A 13942-nucleotide genomic window follows, 5' to 3' on the forward strand; every position below is an offset into this window, starting at 1 on the left:
AGAATCATGGACTGCATACTACAGAGATATATGCATAAACTGTGTTTGTATGTGGAATTCACAGTTGCTAAGCAATGACATACCCATTAGCACATTAATGAATAGAGAAAATGTGGTATATATACACACACACATATATACCATGGAATACTACTAAGCCATAAAGAAGCATGAAATACAGTCATTTGTAGGAAAATGGATGGAACTAGAAATTATCATGTTAAATGCAATTAATTAAATGTTATGTGTTTGTTATTCTGTGAATATCATAAAATACATAAATTAATAAGCAAATAATTAAAATAAAGCAGAGAACAGGAAACCATGAAGAATACTTCTGATATGGAATAGGAGCCAAGTGTGATGGATCAGAAGAGAAAAGAATTGAAATTGATTAAGATATGTTAATCATGTACCAACTTTCCAAAGTGACCTGCACCAACATGTAATATTAACAGGTACTAATACAAGACAATTTAAAAATACCAGACAATATTTAAGTCAGCAGAACTCTGTCATTTTCTTTCTGAGTTTGTAAAAAACTCATACATCAATATATCTGCTTACATTTTTAAAAAATATGACCTGGTTTTAGTCTTCCATATATTTAAATTTTACACTCACATAGGTGAGCTATAAGAATAGCGGAAAATTTTCTCTTATAACATCAATTAAGCAGAAATACTTTGTCTCTTAAAACACAGATCCTTTCTGCTACAGAAGAAGTACATGTCTCCAAATAATACATAATTACAGTAAGTCAGTGGTGGTGACCTTGTAGCAGCATGAAGGCTGTTGGTTATCCTTGAAAGCTCTGAAGAGTTTGCCATCACTGCCATAAGCTCCTGACAAAATCTTTTGCTTACGCTTTTGAATTTGGCAACTACTAATGTAGCTATCATTAGGAAAGTACTATGCTTTTTCAACAGAAAGTAAATCTCAATAAATAAAGATGTTTCACTGATTTATTTGAGGTTTGTACAAATTATTATGTAAAGATGTCTATATGCAGCTTTGAAGACAGTCATAATAGCATGAAGTCTAAACATGGCACACTCAACAGCAGCACTGACTTTTTTGCATATCCCACTAGAACTTGTCCAAGGTTGAGAAACTCTTATGTGAACCTCACAGTGCCACTTGTTACTCTTGAACAATCCAGGCATCACCTTTGCCATAGTGCTTTTTTTTTTTTTTAATTTTATTTAAGGAGAAAAAAAAGCAGAGAAAGGGTACAAGTTATACAGATTTACAGAAAAAATAAACAGTAGGAAATCACTAGTTAATGGATTACATATTGTCATCTTAGAAATAATTGTTCAAGTCACAAAATTAAAGCTTGTAAAGTGGACATTCCAACAATGATACTGCAAACAGTTCTTTCAATGATCCAATAAAACTCAGTGATATCATTTCTATCTTATACACTTAAATATACATGCAGTTATATCATTTAGAGCACTTTCTTTTCCTCTCTTTTGTACAATGACTATTACACATTTTGGGTTTTATTGCTCCCACGGTTCTTACTACTTTTTTGGAAGACATAGCAGAAGACGTGTGACATAACAGAACAGAGTCGGTCAAATCAAAAGGGTTGACATAATAGATAATGTAAAAACATAATGCAAGGTGATCAACAATGGTTACCATAATACCTCCCGCTATTTCTAATAGAATTGCCTATATCCTCAGTTATAATAAAATTGAACAAAACAGTAAAGAACAAAACCGACAAAACCAAAACATTGGAGACATTGTAGGTCTTCAAAAGTAGATAAAAGTCATCGAGAATGGGCGTCATAATGAATCTCACTATCTTCACAGCTGTTGCCTAAACTTTTTTTTTTTTTTTTTTTTTTTTTTTTTTATTTAAGAGGAAAAAGAGAAAAACACAAAACAAGACAAAGCAGTGTAAGGTTACACATAATACAGAACTACAAAAAAAAAAATAAACATAACAGTAAGAAATCACCTGTTAATAGATTACATAATATCATCTTGGAAATAGTTGCTCAAATCACAGTATCAAAGAATACAAAGTAGACATTCAAACGGAGAGACTGCAAACAGCTGTGTTCAATGATCCAAAAACATTAATATAGTCAGCTATTTAACATCCCTAAACACACTTGTTGTTATATCCGTTAGAGCTCTTTTTTTTTTTCCCTCCCTCTCTTTTTTATAACAAAATTTACACATTTTGGATTTTATTACTCCTCAGTTCTCATTACTCTCTTGGGGGGGAGATAATAAAGTCAAATATGGCAAAACAAAGCTGTAAGTCCAAACCAAGGATAGACATAGCACATGATGTAGAACAGAGTACAAGGTCATCAACAATGGTTATCAACATTATTGCCTAAACTTTTGAACTTGGTACTATCCAGCAAAACAGAATAGGGGGACATCAGTCAAAAACAAGATGGTGAGAGTAATACAGGGCTTTAAATCAAGATAATGGAAAGTCAAAGTGGGTTACTATAATATATCCTGCTATTTTTATTTATTTTTCCCTTAATTAAAAGGATAAAAATAAAAAAGTAAATAATGGAGTGGAGATTGAGATAAAAGAGGGCATAACAGCAAATCAGCACAGATCAAAATGTAACCATTTACGCAGAATAGTGTTTCACCACAAGATAATCCTGACATAAAAGTAGTTACCATATTGTCTCTTTCCTTGAACATCATTGAACATCACTGTTATCAAATTTAGTAACTTTGAGGTTATAATTCAAGAGACAGAAGGAAAGAGCTACAATCTGAGCTATGTATCCAGTGTTCTCCTTGGCAACCTGAAAACTAATACTTCAAATCCTAGACTACTTCACTGACATGAAAAACAAGCCTAGTTATTTTGCTGTGACAAGGACCAGGAATCTGAAACTTGGTGTGTTTTCAGAAAGAAAGAAATGGGAATATTGAACTAAATTTATTACAAACTTTTTAAAATTTCAAAATATTTACTCTGCCCTAATTTCCATTGTGTTTTAGGCTTGGTAGTACAATGAATTTTGGGGGCAAAACTTCTGTAGAGGACACAGTGAAACAGGGATCAGCGGCTGTTCCAACTAGATAGTGTAAGTCAGTGTTCAGTTTCATGATAAATTTGCTCCCTTCTTTGATGCCATGGATAAAGGCTTTTGGGCTTATATCTGGTATAAGAACTTTCAATCAACAAATCATTCTGCACCTAACTTATCCCATCTGTAAGTTAATTAGTCTGCACTAATGCATGTGAATACGCCACACAACTCTTGTGTTCTTCTGCAATAAACATTATGTTTAATGCAGACAAATGGTTGTGTCATACTTTTGAAATTGTTTTGATGGTTGCTTTAATTTTTTTTTCTTTGAGGACATTTTTGTTTTAAATGGGATGCTTTGATAATGAATCAAGAATTTATAGTCCGTAACATTACTGAGTCCTAAGCAATAGTAGAAGCTACAATAACAGCAACAGCATATAAGGAGTAAATGTAATCCAACTATGATCCTAGCAACCCTCTTTACCTTGGGGCATTGGAAGACTTGATGAAATAACAATCTGCACAGTTGAATGTGTCTCTTTGTGTAAATATTTATAAAATGCATCCTCTAAGGAAAGAACATGTATCTCAACAGACTGAGAAGGAAATCTCAATTCTGCCTAATGATATTAAAATATAGGTACAGTTTTCATAAAGATAGAAGATCCTGTTTTGAAATTTTAATGACACTTTCCTTGTCCATGTTTGTTGCTAGTATTTGATTACCATACATACATTTATGTGAGAAAGAATGTTTCATTTTGTTTCCTGTTGTCTTCCAATGTTGAGGCGAGGGGAATCGCCCCAGTTGTGGCTTTATGCTGTTGCTGTTCCTGTAGCTCCTGTTATCGTGTACAGGTTGGGCTCACAGGGAAGCAGAGACTATATGTTATTGCTTACCTGTCAGAACAACCCATTTCAAACTCAAAAGTACAGAAGAGAAGTCATATTGTAATTCACATAATGTATAAATAATTCTTTGAAACGAAACAAATTTATATTGAATTATTGACTATAAAAGCTTGCATGAGGAGCTGTTCTCTTCAGCCAAAGAACTGCCTTTGCTTTGATGCAGATGTGGCAAATTTATAGGAAAAATTCACTTCCAGCCTGCTGGCCAGGAGGAAGTGGATAGGAAAAGTGGGACCAGTGAAGGAGGATCTGCCATAGGCGTCAAAGAAAAGAGGCTGCAGATGATTTTAGTCCTGTCAAGTTCCAAAAGATGCGGAAGAATGGGGACAGGAAATAATTCTGGTTCCCATGTGCATTTTGAGTACAAAAGCTTTTTAAATCCACAGCAGGACAAGTTCATCTTGCTCTGCTCCAGCCACCTAAGATTTGAATTGGATATCTCGGCCTGCTGGTAATGCCCTGTAGCTGAGAACCTTTGCTGCTCAGCAGTCTTAGTACAAGATCCAATAGAATGTGATCTGAGCAAAGCTCTTATTCCTTCCCTGTTGTCCTACTTTTAGCATTCATAACCTGGTTTCTGAATGGATTTTTTTTTGATGGATTATCAGAATGACAAGGAGCTCCGAGTTTGTAAGCAAGGGCTGTGGGTGTCATAGGATAAACCCTCACTATTTCTAACTAAAAAACAATTTTTAAAAATTCATAAATATTTCTGGTGAAGAGAACAGTGTTACAGATTTGGAAACAAATTAATCAGAAGAGGCTAGAAAAACCACCGAACTCTATAACCTTGGCCAACTTTCTTAAACCTAATCCCATTCCTTCTTTAAATGTGCATTATATCTCCTCTCTGGACTTTTTAGGGATTAGATGTCTAGATAGTATCTAGCAAATGTTAATTACACTTCGCTGACTCTTACCTACTACAAATTGAAGTGATAACCATTAATGTTTGGCTAACCTATAGGATTCTTTATCAAAGAAATGCTGATCATTCAGAGTAAGATTTAACATATGCAAGAATGAAGTTATATCCCTTCTGTTTTGCATTTCAGATGTTCTGGTAAAGAATTCCTGACAGTGGCGGGTACTGATCTCTCTGCTTGTGGCTTGTGGAAGAATCACGTGGTTTTGGCTCTTGTAATGATTATCTTCTTCATGATGGCATTCTTAAAATTATTATTCCTTAAAAAAACATTTTTAAATTCGCCTTTATATTACTGTGAATTACTTTCATATTAAAAAATCATTATTTCTAGTGTCCAAATGCCGCCTTCTGTTTTCTGTCACTTGCCCTCACACTGTTATTAGCAGAAACTACTTTTAATGGAACTATTTATCAAAAATTGAGTTACGTGAAATTTGGGAAGTTCCTAAATGAAACACCAAAGGTATTATACATTCTTCGTTAAATCATAATCACGTGGCAGCAATCTAATGTGTTGAAGTAAAAAATTAAAATGGAATTCTAGAAAGCTTTGTAAAACCACTAATATCTTTGATATTATTTTCCACACTTTTCAAATAAATAGGTGGTCTACTAATTCTCCAGTTTTAATGGTCCATGAATCTGTGTTCTGCTGTTCTCTTCTCTCTTTCTCTTTTTTCATTTATTGTTTTTTTTTTCTTTGCAGGAGGATTTAAAAAACTTTTAATGGCTTTTGCTTCACCTAAACATGAATCATTCAAGTAAAATCAACTTAACTAAAGAAATGTACCAAAGTAAGGAGAGGAGCACAGCAATCAAAGAAGCAAAGGTTGGGGGGAAAGAATAGGGTACAGTCCAAAAAGAACATATACACAAAGGCCGTATGATTCAACTGCTCAGGACAGCCTCCTCATAAGGCGAGCACAAGAGGTTGTTTCCCCCCAAGCATCAGAGAATATTTCAATTCAAAGCTTAAGATTAAAAAGATAAAGAAAAAAATAACCAAACAATATATATAGCCCCAAGAACCATCCAGTTATAACCGGGTTTGTAATTGATTGTGGGTGTTGCTTTCATTTTATAAAAAGATTAAAGAAAAGTATTAAATTTTTTTTCTCATTTTAAAATTGTTGAGACAATAGAATTCAGAAGAATCTTAGAAAACCAACCAGCAAGTGCCCTCCAGTTTCCACCCCTTTTGCAGAGGATCAGCAACACAAGAAAGTTTGGGACATTGGCACTGCTGCCGGAGAATGGCAAGCCAACCCAGGAGAAGTCAGCAAATGCAGGATCAGAGTGCATGGAAAGTGGTTAGGAGCAAGTCTGTGTGACACAGAGATGCACAGAAAAGTGGCCACAGGGTGGTCAGAAAGGCCTTAAACTTCTGCTTGCTGTACAAAAGCGGATTGCACAAAGATCCAAGCAGTTTGGTCCCAAACTGTGGTGAACACTTCAATGTTTATTCACATGCTTTGCTTTCTCTTTAAGAATTAAAGTTGTACAAATTAAATCTTTCTTCCCTTATAACATATGTCTTAAAAAGGGGGCCTTTTAAAATCAGGTTAGGAGAAAAGAGACTGAAAATCAAATTAGTCCTCTTAGCTCCAAATGACATGAAAATTAAAAGCAAAATTATTGATTTCTAATAGTGAACAAACCAAAATCAAGCATTGCTCTCTTTCCCTTACCTCAAGCCCAACCCCATACACCAACAGTAAAGAGAGCTACATAGCTAGAGCTCAATATGTCCTGCTCTGCTGAGAGCTTGGCCTGACCCCTGGTTCTACGGTGGCCTCCTCTGTCCAGTGGGACACAGCACCAGGGACACTTTCCACTGTAGTAGGATTCTGTATGGCTGTGGTGTGGGATGTTCAGAATCTTCTTGAGGACACCCTGTTCAGCTCCTCACCAGCCACCTTCCCGGTGCCTCTTTCCCCTGGGCAAGTGTGGGCCCTACTGAGTTGTAGAAAAACAAAGGTTGTAAATAGGTCCTCTTCCAATCTGATCATCTTCAGTCTCACCTTCTTCCCCACTGAACTTGTGGGCCCATTTGAGGCTGATACTGGATTTCCAGAACCTGAACTGGCACTTACCATGGGAGAAGGCTCCTTGGTCCCAGTGCTGGCTCACCCACTTATCACTGCCTTTACTTTCTGGGTCATTTTATGCATGTACTACTTGTGTTTTTGGGCATGGATTCCGGATTCCATTTCTCTTCCAAGTTTGTTTTTTGAACATCATTGTTAGTTCTGTGATTGTTACCAGAGTAGTTGCCTCTGCCCTAGCCTCTGTCTCTCTGGCTCAAAATTGAAAGCTTCTTCTCTCTCCTCTGTCTCTTCACAATACTCTTCAATTTTGTAGTACCGAGATGACTGAGAGGCAGAGGAAGAGGAGGAGGAAGAACAGGAAGAGGAAGAGGAAGCTTAGCTGGTCTTGTGCTCTCCTCTGCTTTTTCTGCTTCTTTGATACTCTATGTGTTTTCTCTGCTTTCTTAGTTGATCTTTCCCAGAATTCCTTGCATCTCGGGAATTGCTGAGTCTCTTGATTTACTTTCTTTAAGATCTCTTTCTTAATTTTTTTATGACAGTCAGTATCAAGCCAGATATCAACAGAATCGCCTTGGTATATTCCCTCAGCCTTGTGTTCATGTTCTCAAGCACTTTTCTTTTTGTCATGAGCCAAACCATGTTTTCTGAATGTAGTGGGGAAATATCTATCTTCTTATATATCTCTGAGCTTTGCTTGTTTTCAGCTGCCTCCTGTTCAGCTCTTCTTTAGGTATTTTAGTAAAACATCCATAAAGTGTCATTCTAGAGGATCCAGTGATGAACTAGATAAGAACAACAAAGCTTGTGTTCCTTGGCCAATAAGCCACTGGTTCATGTGAGTTCCTTGTTGAATGAGTCCTTCCAAATGTTGACCTGGGCCTCTCTAGTAATGGAAAACAGACGTTCCTAAGGAAAATTCTCCTTTGTCTCCCAGCTTTTACGGCTCTCAGAAGTCTTCCTTGTGGGAAAGTGATGAGTTTTTCTCTTGAGTTGCTTTATAAAAAATCTCTAACATATTTTTCTCAGGAACAAATCCCCTGTGACCGCTTGTGGTTCTCTAGGCCTCTCCTCACTCTTCCTTTTTATATCTTTCTGTGAGAGACACCCCCCAAGCTCTTCTGCTTTTTTGTCCCTGCATATACCAGCCCCTCCTACTTGCCTGACTTCTCTTTCTCCTGGCTTTTATTTGCACCAGCTATGACATTAGATATAAATTTGGTTTCAACATCACACTCAGATTCTTTCCTACTCTTAGTTTTGTCCCTGTCTAGATCACTTATCTCTACCTTACAGAAGTCTGCCATCTTCTCAGAGACATCAGGGACCTTATACCTTTGGCAATGACTGAATGCCCCTAAAGGGCTTCTGAGTATCAGTCTTAGAAACAAATGCTTCTGTTTTCACTTTTGCGTCAGCCTCAGAGAAGCCTCCTTTCTCCTTTGTCTTTATCATAATTTATCTGTTTCTACAAGCAAAGGAAGCAATCAACTCAATGAAAAGACAGTTCACATGGTGGGAAATACTTTTGCCATCTATTCCATATACAGAGGACTAATATCTAGACTATATAAAAACATGAGTAAATTAGACCCAATCCAAAGTTGGTTAGTGAAATGAAGACCTTTCATTTAAGAGGAAGAAGAAGGAGGACGGCAAAGAGGAGAAATACCAGGTGTTGAAGGAGGATAAAAATTGAAATATTCAACATTACTGGCCCCTACACAAACTTAAACTAAATAGTAGAAGTACCTGGTTTTTAATTAGTCTGTGGCCAGAAAAACCCAGGAGTAGCTTGTTTTACTAGTTTTGCTGTGTTTTCTAGAGATTGCAACTGGCATCTTCTTTAAAGGGTCCTGAATGTTCTTAAAGTAAACTCAGGTGGATCTGAGAGGTGAGAGGAATGTTCTACATGGGGCACTTAGTACTCTGTCATGTGCTGTGTGCCTCCACTTTTAGCTGAAGACATGAGCTGAGATCATCCTGAGAGCACCCACATCATGCCTGTTCCATGTGTGTCTCCACGGTGTGCTCCCAGGCTTCTTCACAGTGGAAAGAATCTCAGCTTGGGTGCAGGAGGAGACTGGAAGTGCTGGAGTTAACACTTCAAAAGAAGTCTTTTGAAAGGAACAAAAGTGAAAAGTCCTGGATTTACATTTTTATGACAGTCATAGGATGCATTTATTTTTGCTGTCTGAAGAGACTGAGCCTCTGTTACCTGCAGAGGCAAATTCAGCAATTATTGTGGTATATTAGCATTTCCCTCTTTGCACTGTTTCTGACCTTCATTTCCTAGTACAGCCTTCCAGATAAACTATCTGAACTGAGCCCTTCTCTAATGTCCTTTATTTTATAAAAACACAAACTGAAACACATTCCTATTGAAGCAGATGCAATACTGTCTAATCTACTAAGCCACTTCATAGCAATGCTCTTATTTACCGAGATCTTTACAAGTAACCTAATCAATCAACACAGATTCAGAGATAGTACAGAAACTCAACAAATGTGCAGAGCAAGATTATTTTATATAAATTTAATGATATTCCTGTATAATCCTGAGATACAGCTAAAATATTCTGAAAGATACGATTATGTTTATCAAAGCAACCAACCATAAAATACTAATGAAATCATAGTTGCAATAAAATAATTTATATTAATGAATGTATAATATTTTTTATTTTAAAGACAAAGTGGCAAAAACAGCAATAAAAGGTTTCAAAACAGGCTAGTAGGAGAGTAACATAATTAGTACATTGCATATGGTTATATTCAGAATAGCTCTTTACAGTACAAGACATAGGCATGAAATATTGTCCAAAGAAGTGTTATCACAAAGCTTTCTTTTCAATGAACTATGAGAAAAAAGAAGTGTTATCACAAAGCTTTCTTTTCAGTGAACTATCTTTATGTCTATCTTGTTTTATATATATCTATATATATCTATATAGATATATATAATTTTACTTTTTCCTTTCCTTCCTTTCTCTGCTCTCTCATGATGGTTTTATTTTTCTTTTGTACAGGTTTTCCACTATTCACAATACCCATTTTCAATTTTGAATCTTATTTACTCTTTCAGTTTCTACACTAACAAGACAATATAGGATTGGTGAGTGTGATCTTCAGTTCCATCCATTTTCCTATATGTCTGAAGTTTATCTTTGTTTTTTATTTTAAAGAAAATCAAACAAAACAAATCAAAATGAAAGCAAAATAAAACAAAGAAGTGTATCAGAAAAGAACAATGAAAGCAACACAGGGCTTCAAAACATGTCATGATATGTCTTGTTTTCTTTGAAATAGTCATCTATAGTTTCACCGACAATATATTCAAACAAAATAAAATAGTATAAAACCATTCAAAACAAAAGAATGAAAGCATTATGGGCCTCCAAAACCATGTAATAGGAAATCAACAATGGTTAACATAATATCTACTCTTTTCTACAAAACAGCTGTCAATAGCTTCACAGTTATTAAAATGAAAAAATAGAAAACAGGCTAAAACTAATCAAAACAGAGAACAAAAGCATTGTAGGACTTCAAAACAAGATGACAGGATATCAGTAATGGTCACCACAGTGTCTTATTTTCTTCAAAGTAGCTGTTCTTACTATCACATGTAATAAAATAATTCATAAACTGTTTAGGAGAAGTTCAAGGCATATATAAGCCTATACATATACATCTATCCTTTCTGTATTTGAGGGGAAAACAAACAAACAAACAAAATACAACAACAAAAACAAAGAGACAAATAAGTGACAATATCAAAGAGCCCAAAGCAATGACAATATAGGTTTTCAAAACAAGGTGGTAAGGCAATAACAAAGATAGTTATTTTGTGTAGTTATCATCAAAAGATTTCTCAGATAACCAGATATAAAAGTGCACAATTGTTCTAATCCTATGAATGTTAACTATTTTGTTCCAAGAACTAATAGAATTAGTTCAATCATCTTAGCTATTATAAGTATATATACAAATTTATGTCTTTTTTATTTTCTCTTCCTTCTTTTGTCCTTTTTCTTGACTAATTTCCCCCTTTGAGCAGTTTCTTACCCTTTCACAAAATTTATTAAAGATTTTTTGTTTCTTATTTACTCTTTCAGGTATTTTACACTAGGGCGACAATAGAGTATTTATGCATATGTGTTTGATTTATTTTACTTATGAGTATGATCTCATCACATCCATTTGCCTACAAAAGCCTCAATGTGGTCCTTCTTTGTAGCGAGTAGTACTCCATTGTAAAAAATGACACATCTTTTTTATCCATTCCTCAGTTGATGGGTATTTGGTTGTTTCCAAGATTTAGCTAATACAAACTGTGTTGCTATAAACATGGGTGCACTGACACCACAGCTGCCCTGCCTGGAGGAGGAAGCTGGGCCAAGCCTGGGGAATCTGCTCAGGCCTTGCTCACCATATACTCTCACCCAGAGGGCACACCACAGCTGCCCTGCTTGGAGGAGGGAGCTGAGCAGAGCCACGGGAACCTGCTCTGGCCTTGCCTCTGAACTTCTTTGAGCTGGAGAGCACCAGCACTACTGCCACTACCTGGAGGAGGGCGCAGCCCTGCTGAGGAGATTTGAGGCCTACATCGGCCATAGAGGTGACCTTCTATGAGCCTGGGGTGCTTTGCCATCCAAGGAGGTGGATCGTTACACAATATCCAATCCCCGGGAGAGTATGAGATCCTTGCTATAGGGGGTTGGGGGCCCACTGGGCTTGTGGCCACACTAGGTTGGGTGGGCTTAGTGGGATTTGAACCTGCCTGGACCATGCTGGGTGGCCTTCTTTCCATCAGGGGAGCTTTGCTGCCAGAGGGGTGAGCTGTGCAGCTGGAGGACGCTTTAGGCCTACATGAGAAGAGCCTGGCAACCTTCTTCTAATCCAGGGGCCTTGCTGCACAAGAAGGGAGCTAGGCTGAGGAGCACAAGACATAGGAGACAATTTCCAACACACCCAGGGGTAGCTTTGGAACAACACAAAACACAGAAATATAGGAAAATGACAAAACAAAAGGCCAAAATGCAATCTCCAACATAGAGCCCAACCAAAGAAAGCCTAGGAGCCTTGTACATAGAAGAAAATACATGCCATATGCCTGAAATACCTGAAATAATAGCAAGCAAAATAAACAAGCAACTCTGGGTAGCTTTAAAGGAATTCAAACTAGAAATAATCTCCCAGATAAAAGAAGAAATGATAAAAGAAATGAAGGAGATACTGAACATATCTAAAGAAGACACAGTTAAAAACTTGGAGGAACTAAACAAAAAGATAGAACCCTGGATGAATAATATAAGAAACAAACAATACATAAAGCAGATGCAGAGAGATATACAGGAAACCAAAAATTCCATTGAAAGTTGTAAAAACCTCCTCAATGAATGTGAAGAGAGAATTTCAGACATTGAAGACAAGACTGCAGCCTGTGAAAAGGAAAGGCAAGATCTTTTAAAAATAACAAGAAATCAAGAAATAACAATTCAACAACTGTAAGATGACACAAAGAAAAACAGCATAAGTTTGACAGGGATAAATGAAAAAGAAGGGGACAACATAAAGGATGTCAAGTGGATATTTAGAGAAGTAATAGCTGAAAACTTACCAAACATGAGATTGAAAACTGATATCAGGATCAGTAAAGCATATAGAACTCCAAATAACCATAACCAAAATAAAACTACACCCAGACATATAATAATCACCATCCCAGAAATCCAAAAGAATAGAATATTAAAAGCTGTCAGTGAGAAAAGACAGATGACCTATAAAGGAAAACCTATCAGAATCACAGAAAACTTCTCAGTACAAACAATAAAGTCAAGATGAGCATGGAGTGAAGTATTTCAGATTCTAAAGGAAAATCATTTCCAACTGAGACTGATGTATCCTGCAAAACTGTCCTTCAGAATCGATGGAGAAATAAGATACTTCCATGACAGGAACAGCTGAAGAACTTCATGTTCAACAAGCCAACCCTGCAAAAAGTACTGAAAGATAGTTTAGATACACTTAGGAAAAAACCACTAAACAAAGCAGACAATTAAACGGAACAGAAAGATAAAGATGCAACAGTAGAAAGATAAAATGTCAAAAATAAATCAACATATAACAGTTATAACCATAAATGTAAATGGTCTCAGTGCACCAATTAAAAGAAACAAACTGGCAGAATGGATCCAGAAACAAAATCCAACCATATGCTATCTACAAGAAACCCGTCGAACCCAAAAGGATACTCACAGGCTGAAAGTCAAAGGGTGGAAAGCAATATTTCATACAACAGGAACACCACTCCCAAAAAAGCGAGGGTAGCTATTCTGTTTGCAGACAATGTGAACTTGAAAGCAATAATGATCAGAAGAGATAAAGAAGGTCACTACATACTTGTTAGGGGAAAACTTCAAGAGAAAGAGATAACTATTTTAAATATATATGCACCAAATTCCAGACCACCCAGTTATATAAAACAAGTATTAACAGAAATGAAAAACCAAATTAGCAGTAACACAGTTCTAACAGGAGATCTTAACACACCATTGACACCAAAGGACAGATCAACCAGTAAGAAATCAGCCAATAAATAACAGAACTAATCATACCTGTGAACAAATGGACTTGACAGACATATACAGAGTGTTCCACCCAACAAAACAGAATACATATTCTTCCCAGCAGTACATGGGTCACTCTCTAAAAGAGACCATATATTAACTCAAAGAACATATATAAATAAATAAATAAAAAGAGTTAAAATTATCCCTTGCATGTTATTGGATTGTAGCACTATGAAATTAGAAATTAATGATAAAAGATACTGTAAAAATCCCACAAACACTTGGAAACTGAATAACATACTCTTGATTAATCAGCAGGTCACAGGGGAAATTAAAGAAGAAATTAAACAATACCTACAAGCAAACAAAAACACAAATACAGCTTACCAGAATATGTGGGGTGCAATGAACACTCTCCTCAGAGGAAAATTAATTGCACTGTTACTACAT

The 13942-nt window shown here is 36.2% G+C and overlaps 2 pseudogenes; one reads left to right on the top strand and one right to left on the bottom strand.

Annotated features, from left to right (window-relative positions):
- The window catches only part of LOC106027768 (thyroid hormone receptor-associated protein 3-like), a 286224-nt pseudogene that overhangs the window by 107456 nt on the left and 164826 nt on the right, over positions 1-13942 (top strand).
- On the bottom strand, positions 6826-8372 carry LOC101788343 (thyroid hormone receptor-associated protein 3-like; annotated as a pseudogene).

Source organism: Cavia porcellus, unplaced genomic scaffold (genome assembly GCF_034190915.1).
Source record: "Cavia porcellus strain 051 isolate PalLab524CR breed Dunkin Hartley unplaced genomic scaffold, mCavPor4.1 scaffold_4, whole genome shotgun sequence".
NCBI classification, from domain to species: Eukaryota; Metazoa; Chordata; class Mammalia; order Rodentia; family Caviidae; genus Cavia; species Cavia porcellus.